We start from the raw sequence: 15,350 nt of genomic DNA, 5'->3' as shown, positions 1-15,350 counted from the left end.
CCCGGAGCACTGTTACTATACATGCCAGTCTGATCTGAGGTCTCATGCTGCCCAGGGCGCCCCCCATATTCCCTGCAGTGCCGTGATAAGCGTGGGAGCATAGCGCGCAGCGCGGCCGCTGCGTGGTACCTCTTTTGCCGTCACTTAAGTCTTCTGCCTTCTCATACTCACCCGGCTTCTATCTTCCGGCTTTTGTGGGGGGGCGACGGCGCGGCTCTGGGAACAAGCAGCTAGGCGTACCGTAGTGATCGAACCCTCTGGAGCTAATGGTGTCCAGTAGCCTAAGAAGCAGAGCCCTTGAACTCTTAAGAAGTAGGTCTGCTTCTCTCCCCTCACTCCCACGATGCAGGGAGCCTGTAGCCAGCAGGTCTCCCTGAAAATAACAAAACGAAATAAAGTCTTTTTCTGAGAAACTCAGGAGAGCTCCTCAGTGTGCATCCAGTCTCACTGGGCACAGAATCTAACTGGAGTCTGGGGGAGGGGCATAGAGGGAGGAGCCAGTTCACACCCATTCAAAGTCTTATAGTGTGCCCATGTCTCCTGCGGATCCCGTCTATACCCCATGGTTCTTGAAGCATCCCCAGCATTCTCTAGGACGTATGAGAAATATATATATATATACATACATACATACATACATACATACATACATACATACATACATACACACACACACACACACTGCTCAAAAAAATAAAGGGAACACTTAAACAACACAATGTAACTCCAAGTCAATCACGCTTCTGTGAAATCAAACTGTCCACTTAGGAAGCAACACTGATTGACAATCAATTTCACATGCTGTTGTGCAAATGGAATAGACAACAGGTGGAAATTATAGACAATTAGCAAGACACCCCCAATAAAGGAGTTGTTCTGCAGGTGGTGACCACAGACCACTTCTCAGCTCCTATGCTTTCTGGCTGATGTTTTGGTCACTTTTGGAAGCTGGCGGTGCTTTCACTCTAGTGGTAGCATGAGACGGAGTCTACAACCCACACAAGTGGCTCAGGTAGTGCAGCTCATCCAGGATGGCACATCAATGTGAGCTGTGTCAAGAAGGTTTGCTGTGTCTGTCAGCGTAGTGTCCAGAGCATGGAGGCGCTACCAGGAGACAGGCCAGTACATCAGGAGACGTGGAGGAGGCCATAGGAGGGCAACAACCCAGCAGCAGGACCGCTACCTCCGCCTTTGTGCAAGGAGGAACAGGAGGAGCACTGCCAGAGCCCTGCAAAATGACCTCCAGCAAGTCACAAATGTGCATGTGTCTACTCAAACGATCAGAAACAGACTCCATGAGGGTGGTACGAGGTCCCGACGTCCACAGGTGGGGGTTGTGATTACAGCCCAACACCGTGCAGGACGTTTGGCATTTGCCAGAGAACACCAAGATTGGCAAATTCGCCACGGGGCGCCCTGTGCTCTTCACAGATGAAAGCAGGTTCTCACTGAGCACGTGACAGAGTCTGGAGATGCCAAGGAGAACGTTCTGCTGCCTGCAACATCCTCCAGCATGACCGGTTTAGCAGTGGGTCAGTAATGGTGTAGGGTGGCATTTCTTTGGGGGGCCGCACAGCCCTTCATGTGCTTGCCAGAGGTATGAGATCCTCAGACCCCTTGTGAGACCATATGCTGGTGCGGTTGGCCCTGGGTTCCTCCTAATGTTCCTGCAAGACAAAGGCATTGATGCTATGGACTGGCCCGCCCGTACCCCAGACCTGAATCCAATTGAGCACATCTGGGACATCATGTCTCGCTTCATCCACCAACGCCACGTTACACCACTGACTGTCCAGGAGTTGGCGGATGCTTTAGTCCAGGTCTGGGAGGAGATCTCTCAGAAGACCATCCGCCGCCTCATCAGGAGCATGCCCAGGCATTGTAGGGAGGTCATACAGGCAAGTGGAGGCCACACACACTACTGAGCCTCATTTTGACTTGTTTTAAGGACATTGCATCAAAGTTGGATCAGCCTGTAGTGGGTTTTTCCACTTTTAATTTTGAGTGTGACTCCAAATCCAGACCTCCATGGGTTAATAAATTTGATTTCCATTGATAATTCTTGTGTGATTATGTTGTCAGCACATTCATCTATGTAAAGAACAAAGTATTTAATAATAATATTTCATTCATTCATTCAGATCTAGGATGTGTTATTTTAGTGTTCCCTTTATTTTTTTGAGGTGTGTGTGTGTGTGTGTGTGATATAATAAGGTTTTACTTACCGGTAAATCTATTTCTCGTAGTCCGTAGTGGATGCTGGGGACTCTGTAAGGACCATGGGGAATAGCAGGCTCCGCAGGAGACTGGGCACTCTAAAGAAAGATTTAGTACTATCTGGTGTGCACTGGCTCCTCCCTCTATGCCCCTCCTCCAGACCTCCGTTAAGGAAACTGTGCCCGGAAGAGCAGACATTATAAGGAAAGGATTTTGGAATCTCGGGTAAGACTCATACCAGCCACCCCAATCACACCGTATAACTTGTGATACACTTATCCAGTCAACAGTATGAACAACAACAGGGCATCAACAATGGATGCCAACATAACATAACCCATTATTAAGCAAGAACTATATACACGAATTGCAGAAGTAGTCCGCACTTGGGACGGGCGCCCAGCATCCACTACGGACTACGAGAAATAGATTTACCGGTAAGTAAAATCTTATTTTCTCTGACGTCCTAGTGGATGCTGGGGACTCCGTAAGGACCATGGGGATTATACCAAAGCTCCCAAACGGGCGGGAGAGTGCGGATGACTCTGCAGCACCGAATGGGCAAACTCAAGGTCCTCCTCAGCCAGGGTATCAAACTTGTAGAATTTTGCAAATGTGTTTGAACCCGACCAAGTAGCAGCTCGGCAAAGCTGTAATGCCGAGACCCCTCGGGCAGCCGCCCAAGAAGAGCCCACCTTCCTAGTGGAATGGGCTTTTACTGAGTTTGGATGCGGCAATCCAGCCGCAGAATGAGCCTGCTGAATTGTGTTACAGATCCAGCGGGCAACGGTTTGCTTTGAAGCAGGAGCACCCAACTTGTTGGGGGCATATAGGATAAACAGCGAGTCAGTTTACCGGACTCCAGCCGTTCGGGCTACATAAATCTTCAAAGCCCTGACTACATCTAGTAACCTGGAATCCTCCAAGTCACGAGTAGCCGCAGGCACTACAATAGGTTGGTTCAAATGAAAAGATGACACCACCTTTGGCAGAAATTGGGGACGAGTCCGCAATTCTGCCCTGTCCATATGAAAAACCAGATAGGGGCTTTTACATGACAAAGCCGCCAATTCTGACACACGCCTAGCCGAAGCTAATGCCAATAGCATGACCACCTTCCACGTGAGATACTTTAGCTCCACGGTCTTAAGTGGTTCAAACCAGTGGGATTTTAGGAAACCCAACACCACGTTGAGATCCCAAGGTGCCACTGGTGGCACAAAAGGGGGCTGAATATGCAGCACTCCGTTAACAAACGTCTGAACTTCAGGAAGAGACGCCAGTTCCTTTTGAAAGAAAATGGATAGGGCCGAAATCTGGACCTTTATGGATTCCAACTTCAAGCCCATAGTCACTCCAGACTGTAGAAAGTGCAGAAATCTGCCCAGTTGGAATTCCTCTGTAGGGGCCTTCCTGGCCTCACACCAAGCAACATATTTTCGCCATATGCGGTGATGCTTTGCTGTCACGTCCTTCCTAGCCTTTATCAGCGTAGGAATAACTTCCTCCGGAATGCCTTTTTCCGCTAGGATCCGGCGTTCAACCGCCATGCCGTCAAACGCAGCCTCGGTAAGTCTTGGAACAGGCAGGGCCCCTGTTGCAACAGGTCCTGTCTGAAAGGCAGAGGCCATGGGTCCTCTGTGAGCATTTCTTGCAATTCCGGGTACCAAGGTCTTCTTGGCCAATCCGGAACAATGAGTATTGTTCTCACTCCTCTTCTTCTTACGATTCTCAGTACCTTGGGTATGAGAGGAAGAGGAGGGAACACATAGACCGACTGGAACACCCACGGTGTTACCAGGGCGTCCACAGCTATCGCCTGAGGGTCTCTTGACCTGGCGCAATACCGTTGCAGCTTTTTGTTGAGACGGGACGCCATCATGTCTACCTGTGGCAGTTCCCATCGATTTGTAATCTGAATGAAGACTTCTTGATGAAGTCCCCACTCTCCCGGGTGGAGGTCGTGTCTGCTGAGGAAGTCTGCTTCCCAGTTGTCCAATCCCGGAATGAACACTGCTGACAGTGCTTGTACGTGATTCTCCGCCCACCGAAGAATCCTGGTGGCTTCCGCCATCGCGACTCTGCTTCTTGTGCCGCCCTATAGGTTTACATGAGCCACCGCGGTGATGTTGTCTGACTGAACCAGCACCGGTTGGTTGCGAAGCAGGGGCTCCGCTTGACTCAGGGCGTTGAATATGGCCCTTAGTTCCAGGATATTTATGTGCAGACAAGTTTCCTGACTTGACCACAACCCTTGGAAGTTTCTTCCCTGAGTGACTGCCCCCCACCCTCAGAGGCTCGCATTCGTGGTCACCAGGACCCAGTCCTGTATGCCGAATCTGCGGCCCTCGAGAAGGTGAGCACTCTGTAGCCACCACAGTAGAGACACCCTGGCCCTGGGGGACAGGGTGATCAGCCGATGCATCTGAAGATGCGATCCGGACCATTTGTCCAACAGATCCCATTGAAAGATCCTCGCATGGAACCTGCCAAAGGGAATGGCTTCGTACGATGCCACCATCTTTCCCAGGACTCGCGTGCAGTGATGCACCGACACCTGTTTAGTTTTTAAGAGGTCTCTGACTAGAGTCACAAGCTCTTGAGCCTTCTCCGTCGGGAGAAACACCTTCTTCTGGTCTGTGTCTAGAATCATGCCCAGAAAGGGCAGACGCGTCGTAGGAATCAGCTGCGACTTTGGGATATTCAGAATCCAGCCATGCTGTTGCAACACTTCCTGTGCGTGCGCTACGCTGATCTGCAACTGCTCCCTCGATCTCGCCTTTATGAGGAGATCGTCCAAGTATGGGATAACTGTGACTCCTTGCTTTTTCAGGATCACCATCATTTCTGCCATTACCTTGGTAAATATTCTCGGTGCCGTGGACAGACCAAACGGCAACGTCTGGAATTGGTAATGACAGTCCTGTACCACAAATCTGAGGTACTCCTGATGAGGCGGATAAATGGGGACATGCAAGTAAGCATCCTTGATGTCCAGAGACCCCATAAAATCCCCCTCTTCCAGGCTTGCAATGACCGCTCTGAGCGATTCCATTTTGAACTTGAATCTTTTCAGATAAATGTTCAGGGACTTTAAATTTAATATAGGTCGGACCGAACCGTCCGGTTTCGGTACCACAAACATTGTGGAATAGTATCCCTTCCCCTGTTGAGGAAGGGGAACCTTTACCACCACCTGCTGGAGAAATAGCTTGTGAATTGCCGCTACCACTACTTCCCTTTCTATGGGGGAAGCTGGCAGGGCCAATTTTAGGTAACGTTGAGGGGGCATCACCTCGAATTCCAGCTTGTATCCCTGAGACACAATCTGTATAGCCCAGGGATCCACCTGTGAGCGAACCCACTGGTGGCTGAAATGTCGGAGACGCGCCCCCACCGCTCCTGGCTCCACCCGTGGAGCCCCAGCGTCATGCGGTGGATTTAGTGCAAGCCGGGGAGGACTTCTGTCCCTGGGAACTAGCTGTAAGGTGCAGCTTTTTTCCTCTGCCCCTGCCTCTAGCAAGAAAGGAAGCACCTCTGACCTTTTTGCTTCTTTGTGCGCGAAAGGACTGCATTTGGTAATACGGTGCTTTCTTCGGTTGTGAGGGAATATATGGCAAAAAGTTTGACTTCCCAGCAGTAGCTGTGGAAACCAGGTCCGAGAGACCGTCCCCAAACAATTCCTCACCCTTGTAAGGTAACACCTCCATGTGTTTTTTTGGAGTCGGCATCACCTGTCCACTGCCGAGTCCACAGGACCCTCCTGGCAGAAATTGACATTGCATTAATTCTAGAACCCAGTAGGCAAATGTCCCTCTGGGCATCCCTCATATATAGGACAGTGTCTTTTATATGCCCCAGGGTCAGCATAATGGTATCCCCGTCTAAGGTATCCATTTCCTCAGACAGATTATCTGTCCACGCTGCTACAGCACTACACATCCACGCCGACGCAATTGCCGGCCTCAGTAGAGTCCCTGAATGTGTATAAACAGATTTCAGGATACTTTCCTGCTTTCTATCTGCAGGATCCTTTAGGGTGGCCGTATCCTGCGACGGCAGGGCCACCTTCTTAGATAAGCGTGTCAGAGCTTTATCTACCCTAGGGGAGGATTCCCAGCGCACCCTGTCCTCTGGCGGGAAAGGGTACGCCATAAGTAACCTTTTGGAAATCAGGACTTTCTTATCTGGGGAATCCCACGCTCTTTCACATAACTCATTTAACTCATGTGAAGGGGGAAAAGTCACCTCTTGCTTTTTCTCCCCATACATATAAACCCTCGTCAGGGACAGGGTTTACCTCTGATATGTGTAAAATATCCTTCATCGCTATAATCATGTAACGTATAGCTTTTGTCATTTTTGGTTGCAATTTTGCATCATCGTCGTCGACACTGGAGTCAGAATCCGTGTCGACATCAGTGTCAACCATTTTGGATAGTGGGCGCTTTTGAGACCCTGAGGGCCTCTGCGCTGTAGGATCAGGCATGGGTTGAGACCCTGACTGGCCCGAGGTATCAGCTTTATCCAACCTTTTATGTAAGGAGTTTACATTATCATTTAACACCTTCCACATATCCAACCAATCAGGTGTCGGCACCGTCGGCGGCGACACGTCCGTCAACTGCACTTGCTCTGCCTCCACATAGCCCTCTTCGTCAAACATGTCGACACACGCGTACCGACACACCACACACACAGGGGAAGCTCCTAATGAGGACAGGACCCCCACAAGGCCTTTTGGAGAGACAGAGAGAGAGAGTCTGCCAGCACACACCCCAGCGCTATATAACCCAGGGATTACACAGTAATTTAGTGTTTACCCAGTAGCTGCTGTATTATGATTTATGCGCCTAAATTTATGTGCCCCCCCTCTCTTTTTTACCCTTCTACCGTGATTCTGCAGGGGAGAGGCTGGGGAGCTTCCTCTCAGCGGAGCTGTGGAAGGAAAATGGCGCTAGTGAGTGCTGAGGAAGAAGGCCCCGCCCCCTCAGCGGTGGGCTTCTGTCCCGTTATTTTTAGTAAAATTAATGGCGGGGGCTCATACATATAACAGTGTGCCACTGTTTATATGCAGCATTCGCCAGGAGGTATCTAATTGCTGCCCAGGGCGCCCCCCCCCCCCCCCTGCGCCCTACAGTGACCAGAGTGTGTGGGTTAGTGTTGGCGCAATGGCGCACAGCTGCAGTGCTGTGCGCTACCTCATGTGAAGACAGGAGTCTTCTGCCGCCGATTTCGATGTCTTCTCCGCTTCTGCCAGCTTCTGGCTCTGCAAGGGGGACGGCGGCGCGGCTCCGGGAACGGACGACAAGGTCAGGTCCTGTGTTCGATCCCTCTGGAGCTAATGGTGTCCAATAGCCTAAGAAGCGCAACCTAGCCGCAGTTAGTAGGTTTGCTTCTCTCCCCTCAGTCCCTCGTAGCAGAGAGTCTGTTGCCAGCAGAAGCTTTCTGAAAATAAAAAACCTAACTAAAATACTTTCTTATTAGCAAGCTCAGGAGAGCCCACTAAAAGCACCCAGCTCTGTCCGGGCACAGATTCTAACGGAGGTCTGGAGGAGGGGCATAGAGGGAGGAGCCAGTGCACACCAGATAGTACTAAATCTTTCTTTAGAGTGCCCAGTCTCCTGCGGAGCCCGCTATTCCCCATGGTCCTTACGGAGTCCCCAGCATCCACTAGTACGTCAGAGAAATATATATATATAGTAAATGAAGCTGCTTCATGTCATCTCCTCACTGTTCTCCCTCACTTGGATGTGATAGTTAAGGATCTGCTGCTGCATGACTGATTGGTAATATGAATCAGCAATAGCTTTACTCTACGATACGTCTCATTCAAAAACAATGTGCCAGTGACACTCAGAAGTGCTCTGTCCTGCACTGCGGTGCAACGTCCATTTCTGTTAATTAAATTACCCATTTGTAAAGTTCAATATTCAAGACTTATCTGATCTCATTTCTAAATTGGGTGTTCTGTTACTGACATCCATTAATTCAGAATTTACACTCTGATCACCACAAGTCTCAGCCTCTGTCACCAAATACTTGACAAACGTTTTTGATATGTTGATGAACAAAGAGTTGTCAGAAAATGTTTTATTTCATTTTCAGTGGATTATGTGTTTTTCAGAGCTGTGACACAGAAATTAATAATTGGTGAAATAGAGGTGTGCTTTGAAAGAACTAAAAGTATCTGCCGAAACCCGGGATCGAACCAGGGACCTTTAGATCTTCAGTCTAACGCTCTCCCAACTGAGCTATTTCGGCTGTGAGGTACAGTACAAGGTGGAACATATCAGAAAGACATGAGACAGACCAGCTTCCTGTTAACCAATTATGAATCATTTACATAATATATGTCAGCATGAGGAAGGAGAATATAGTGAGGTAATGAGAGGACACTTAACCCCTGCATAGTAATGCTATCAAGTTATACTAAAGATAAGTTATGGACACAGATAAAGCACTGAATCCCTTAAAACCCGTGTATGGAAACTGTGCCTGTTTTGATGTTCCAGAAATAGAAATTTCAGCAATAAAAGCAAAAAAAAAGAAAATAGTATAAATATAATGGTGTGTCCTGCTAAGGACATATTGGCAGCCAGCTCTGAATCAGTCTGATCCCAGTGCCAGTCAGGCAGCGGTGGAGGAGTTTTGAATTTGGCACCAGCCACAAGCTGCTCGCAGACTGGCAGCTAACCAGGGTTGGTCACGGTAAGCCAATCATGTAGGCTGACTATATTATCCCTTTAACCTGGGACACTCATGAATTACACAGGTTCTGTGGCTGGCTGACTACAAGCCTGCATTTAACTTGGTTTTAAGCAGCCACAGAACCTGTGTAATTCACGAGTGTCCCAGGTTAAAGGGATTATATGGTCAGCCTAAATCATGGCTCCCTTCATCATCGCTCTACTCACTCATGAAGGATTAACTCACTCGGACAGCTAGTGCCGAGGGAGCGCAGAATGAAGACCGGCTGATACAGAAGAGAGTAGAAGACATCATGATTTAGGAAGTAGACTGCAAGCAAGGCCATTGAAGACCCAGAAGTGGGAGCAAAGCCTTGAGGATGGCTGCAGATTGTGAGAGTCAAGGCAGAAGCTGAGGACCAGAGAGGCATGCATGGTGGGTAGTAAAAGTGCTATACAAAGCTCCCCACTGCAGCTTATTCCACCAGTACTGGTAGGGGCCAATACTACTTATTTATAACCCCCTACACCAAGGGTGGGGAACCTTTGGCCGTCCAGCTGTTGTTGAACTACACATACCAGCATGCCCTGCTACAGTTTTGCTGTTTGGCCATGCTAAAACTGTTGCCGGGCATGCTGGGATGTGTAGTTCACCAACAACTGGAGGGCTAAAGGTTCCCCACCCCTGTCCCAGACAAAGAATAAACAGAAACTATGATGCTAATGAGTGTAATTCTCTCAGATCCTATACCGCTGAGTGAGGTAGTCAGTCTGACAAATATAAAAAGTGCGTACAAGAAATAACAGCAGCAAATGGATATAGAAAGAACAAAATGTGTCACCTCCTCACTCACTTGATAAAATGTATAACAATTTATTAAACCATGTAACTGGTGAACACCACCTTAAAATATACATTGTATTCTCATTAAGCAACAAACAAGTCAGGCAACGTATGGTATATTATTGCAGACCTCTAGAATTAATAGCTGCATTATACAGTAGTTTAAATGCAGATAGTAAATTTATATACTCAAATAAAAACAGATGTGGTCAGCAGGAGACACAGATTTTACCTTGTTGGAAAAGGGTATGTTCCTGAATAGATGGAATGTTCCTGAATAGCAGCAATAGAATCTCTGAAATACAAACACAGTTGGTAGTCAGCATAAGACTATACTTGCCTACTCTCCCAGAATGGCTCGAAGCCTCCTGAAAACTGGATGGCCCTCCCGAAGCCCCGAAAGAACAGGCATATCTCCTTGCCTGGCCACTCACTTGGTGGGTAAAGTGGGTAGTCCAGGCAGTCGATTAAGCGATTCTCACAGAATCGTGCCATCATAGCCATGCCCCCTGCTGTATAATGCCAATAATCTCATCATTGCAGAGTGGGTGGTGTGGCTACAGTGACACAATTGCGGTCACCACGTCCCCCATTCCACCTCCTTTATAAAGCTCTGCCTACACCCCACCACCTTCAACACGTCCTACCTCTGCCGTGTACCCCTGCTGAGCCGACTTAGCCGCTCTCTCCCTATAACTATGCATGAGACCCAGATTTTACCTTGTTGGAAAAAAGTATGTTCTTAAACATATAGGGTGGTATTCAATTATTTTCACCCCCTTCCACACCCTTTCTGTTTCTACTGACGATCTTGGTAGTGTCATTTCAGGTCGCTACGCCCGGGGGGGGGGGGGATGGGCGGCGAGGATACCCTAACCTTTTACGCAGTTATATCTGATTACTATGGGCACAATATGCATGATAACAGGGACCATTTTAGAAAGGAGATTAGGCGTGATATAGCATTAGAATGCATACCTCACAACATGACCTTCTCCAGGACGAAAAAATTGCTCTGCTCCTGGACTTTTCTCTTAATTTGTGTTTGCCGGCACCTGTGTTGAACAGGGTAATGGATAAGAAAGGTGTTTCAGCACAGGTGATAGCAATCATAAATTATGAGAGTATCCAGAAGCAGAGCTTTACTGTTCCTCCTGGAGAAGGTTATGTTGGGAGGTATGGACATGTTCCTGAATAGATGAAATGACTGTGTGCTCCACTATGCCTGCTGCAATTGTGAGACACAGTCACACACTAGAATGCCCTCCCTGTGGATGGTGGGATTCTCTGTGAGATGAGAAGCCACTAATGTGTCAGTCAGTGGCTGGTATAACCGCTCATTTCACCAGAGATCAGCAGTGTGGCCCAGTCACAAATAGTGTAGCCCTGGAACGGACAGTGCAAAGCGGCCAGCATCTCATGCCCAACCCAGCTTGGGAGTGTAGCAGAAGCACGGAGATGCCACCTAATTTTTCAGGTCTGGTGTCTTTTTCAAGATGTAGTATAGTTTGAAGTTTACACCAGGATGTGTATTTATTCAGTAACATTGCTGAGGTATTTACACACATCACCTGTATTCAATCAAGGTTTCACATAGTGATATCAGTTAGTTAATAATCCTGTAGTGAGAAAGCATGGGAGTATCTAAACAAGTGGCAATGCACATATTAGTATAATCCAGAGGCGGGGAACCTGTGGCCCTCCAGCTGTTGTTGAACTACAAATCCCAGCATGCCCTGCAATAGTTTTAGCATGGCCAAATAGCAAAACTGTAGCAGGGCATGCTGGTATGTGTAGTTCAGCAACAGCTGGAGGGCCAAAGGTCCCCCACCCCTGGTAATCTGTATAAACAGGTATAATCACACATAAATTGATGTTTTTACAATTAAACAGTACCAGGTTGCAATAGTAAAATAAATTCAAATGAAAATAGTCACTTATTCAATAAACATGATGGAAACATATGAAAGAGATGGAGAAAGATTTTTTTTTTTATATATAGTGGGCAATATTTAAAATGAAATATTACAGATAACTATAAAGTTAAAGGACAGTATTATATGTAGGTTTACAATACTATCCCTTTAAACTGGGAAATACATGAATTACACAGGTCCTGTGGCTGATTAAAACCAGGTGAAGTTGGGGGCGTGGCCTAGCTGGAGAAGAGAGCAGACCTGCTTCTGCTGCACTCCCCTATCCAGCAGTACTATTTGCCTTCATTGTCCCCCCTGGCCTGCTACAACCTTTATCTGAGGGCTCCCCTCTTCACCTAAAACCCCCCTGTACTCAGCAGTGCCCGCCGCGGAGCTGTTTTTACGGCTCCCGCAGGTTGCGGCCTAGGCACATCCAGAAGCCGGGGACTCGCGTACTCCCGGCGCCCGCGTTTTGAGCTCCACGGCGGAGCCGGAAAGAGTCGCGGACCCCGCCGGAGCCTCTGCAGCCACCCAATAAGCTCCTCTGACCCCCATAGAGGTCACCAGGTGGGGCAATTAGCCGTGGGGGACCCCTGGCAGGTGGAGAAAGTGGGGACACAGGCTCCCAGGAAGGTGCGGCGGCCATCTTGATTTATACTCCTGCTGCTAGATCCACTATAATTGTCTTGCCCAGACGTCATGCTTAAACGCCCTGCTCCCCTGGATGGAAGATACTGAGCCTTCACCCCTCTCCTGCCTGCTGCCATCTGGATTCCATCATTGAGAGGTATATGGTGGGAAGCACACCACAGCTCTGTTTTGCAGCATTTAAAGCACAGCGCTGCTGGACCCGAGGTGTGTATCGGTCCACTCACCCCTCTCTCCCGGCTGGGAGCTTCTCATCTGGACCCCGCAGAATGGAGATGACCCTCTGCCAGGTCATGTGTGATATCGATCTTCTGATGTAGCGCAGATTACCTGCCAGCCACCACCCGTGTCTTTTTATGCTTACCTAAATCTACGTCATTTATTCTGCGAGATCCTGAGCTTCTTTATTATTATCCTCATTCTGCCTACAGAACCTCACTCCGTTGGAATGCCTTCTAAAAAGGTCAAAGGGGTTCTGCCCCCTAGAGTATCTTTTCCGCCTCAGAAAACGTCATCGGCCGCCTCTTCTCTGTGGAAGTCTCCGGCCGCCGCTTCTCCGCAAAATTCCCCTAGCAGCCCTGCCTCCCTGCCGGGGTTTGACCCTGAATCTGATGCACCTCTCACGGTCAAAACTCTGTATCAAGCCCTCTCAGCATTTAAATCGGAGCTGACTCAAGACCTCACAGCGGCCTTCGGGAGGTTAAGACGGAGCTGCACGCTATCGGCGACCGTACGGACCATCTAGAGAGGAAAGTAGAGGAATTGGTCTCGTCCCATAATGACCTCATAACGGCCCACGACCAGCAGCAAAGTGACCTGGAGGCGTTTAAACTCAAAATTGCAGATATAGAGGACAGATCCCGGCGGAATAATATTAAGATCCGTGGCATCCCCGACTCCGTGCAGAATTCCGAGTTGGAAAATTATGCTACTGTCTTGTTCCAGAAGCTTCTGCCTAGGTCTGACGCTAGAGAGTTACTTATCGACAGAATTCACAGACTGCCTAAACCGCGCTCAGTTGCCCCCTCGCTTCCGAGAGATACACTCCTGAGGGTACATTTATTTACAGTCAAGGAACGCATCCTGAAAGCGGACAGAGAAGCAGGCGACTCCGACTCAGATGTTCTTGGAGGTTTACAATTATTCCCGGACTTCTCCGCTCTCACCTTGGCCAAACGACGAGCATTTCTCCCCGTTACTTTGGCACTTCGCGACCAAGACATCACATACAGATGGGGTTTTCCGGTGAAGCTCGTCATCTTGTATGGAAATAAGTCTTACACGGTGACTTCATTGGAGACTGGAGTCAAATTACTAGCGGAGAGGGATATCTCTGTTACACTTCCTCCTGGATCCAAGAAACAGCCCACCATCCGCTCGGAATGGGTCACCGCCTGACGCTGATACAACCAGCCTAGGATTTCTAATTGAACTGTCTCTGGCACCGTCATCGCAGAACGGACTTGATCATTGTCCCTGTTGGGGTCACGTGAGTTGCCCTGCGCCCTGTTGTGATGGCGGTCCACTAGCCTCTCATGTTATATTTGAGTTTATTTGATTTTTTACTTATATCTATATCTTTTTGTATTATTTTCATGTGTTCGCATGTATATTGTGGGTAAGCATATTTGTTTCTGCTTACGTTTACTTTTTCTGTATAGCTCCATGGGTGGTGGCGCTAGGCCACATGTTCCCCCCTGGTAATATACTACTGCATTTTTTTACCTTCCTTGCAGTAGTTATGCCGACCCGATACACTGGGTCGTTTTGGTTTTTCCCTCCCCCCTCGCCCCCATGTTCCCTTCCTTCCCCCCCCCCCCCACCCTCTGTTTTATGATGTAGGTACTCGCTACTCGAGACAATTCTATTTTTGTTTATGTCAAGGTCCTTCACCTCTAACAATGTACTTTAACCTGCCCCGATGGTCCAGATATTATCTATGAATGTCAAGGGGCTGAATTCCCCTAATAAGCGTAGGCTGGCTTTGGGTTATTTTACTAAGAATAAAGCTGATATAGTTACCCTACAGGAGACACATTTTTCATCTGTAGCACCCCCTATTTTTAAAGATCGGAGGTTTCCTCTAGGTTATTTTGCTAATGGGCCTTTTAAGAGGAACGGTGTGGCTATATTATTTAGGGACTCCGTCTCCTTCGTTTTGCACTCTCAGTTGGCTGATAAGAATGGCCGGTACCTTATACTGAGCGGCCTTTTATACGACAAGCCGGTCACTCTGGTCTCGGCATATGCCCCAAACTCAAACCAAGTAGCTTTTATCAGAAAGCTATGTGTGGCTATTCAGAGGATTCGTACGGGCTCTCTTTTGCTCACGGGAGATTTTAATTTAGTCCTTGACCCTAAATTGGACAGGTCTCCTAGGACCTCTCCCCCCGCCTCCGCCTCCCCCAATGCCAACTCCTTATAGGCCCTACACACATGCCGATATTCTGAAAGATATGAACGATCTCGTTCAAAAATGAACGAGAACTCGTTCATATCTTTCAGTGTGGAGACTCCAGCGATGAACGATGCGCGGCCCCGCGCTCGTTCATCGCTGATCTCCCGTCGGCTGTGCATGCAGGCCAATATGGACGATCTCGTCCATATTTGCCTGCACTTCAATGCAGCCAGGTGACGGGGGGAGTGAAGAAACTTCACTCCCCCCGTCACTGCCCCCCCGCCGCCGGGTTGCTCGTCGGCCGTATCGGCCGTCGGGCACCTCGGCGGCGCATCGCCGAGTGTGTAGGGCCCTTTAGCCTTTCGTAACCTCTTGGCTGAATTTGATCTCTATGACATATGGCGAGTACAAAACCCCACAGGGCGGGAGTACACCTACTATTCCCCCGTCCACAACTCTTACTCCCGTATTGATTTTATATTTTCGGACAAATGGACTCTCCAGTTCGCCAGATCCTTAGACATTCTCCCTATAACTTGGTCTGACCACGCCCCGCTGATTCTTGAATGGAGTGTGGCTTGCCAACACTCTCCCCCCCGCCCGTGGAGACTCTCTCCTCATTTGCTGTCCAACCCAGT

General features: G+C 48.7%; 1 long non-coding RNA gene and 1 other non-coding gene across 2 annotated transcripts in view; both read right to left on the bottom strand.

The window, feature by feature from the left end:
• The window catches only part of LOC134965547 (uncharacterized), a 68,680-nt gene that overhangs the window by 47,790 nt on the left and 5,540 nt on the right, over positions 1-15,350 (bottom strand). Inside the window, exon 2 of the long non-coding RNA XR_010188428.1 lies at positions 9,983-10,045. This is a non-coding gene — a long non-coding RNA (uncharacterized LOC134965547). The remainder of the gene's footprint in view (positions 1-9,982; positions 10,046-15,350) is intronic.
• Positions 8,409-8,481, bottom strand: TRNAF-GAA (transfer RNA phenylalanine (anticodon GAA)). Its single transcript has one exon. It is a non-coding gene; the product is annotated as a tRNA-Phe (tRNA).

Source organism: Pseudophryne corroboree, chromosome 10 (assembly GCF_028390025.1).
Source record: "Pseudophryne corroboree isolate aPseCor3 chromosome 10, aPseCor3.hap2, whole genome shotgun sequence".
NCBI classification, from domain to species: domain Eukaryota; kingdom Metazoa; phylum Chordata; class Amphibia; order Anura; family Myobatrachidae; genus Pseudophryne; species Pseudophryne corroboree.
This window is presented reverse-complemented; position numbering and strand designations above follow the sequence as displayed.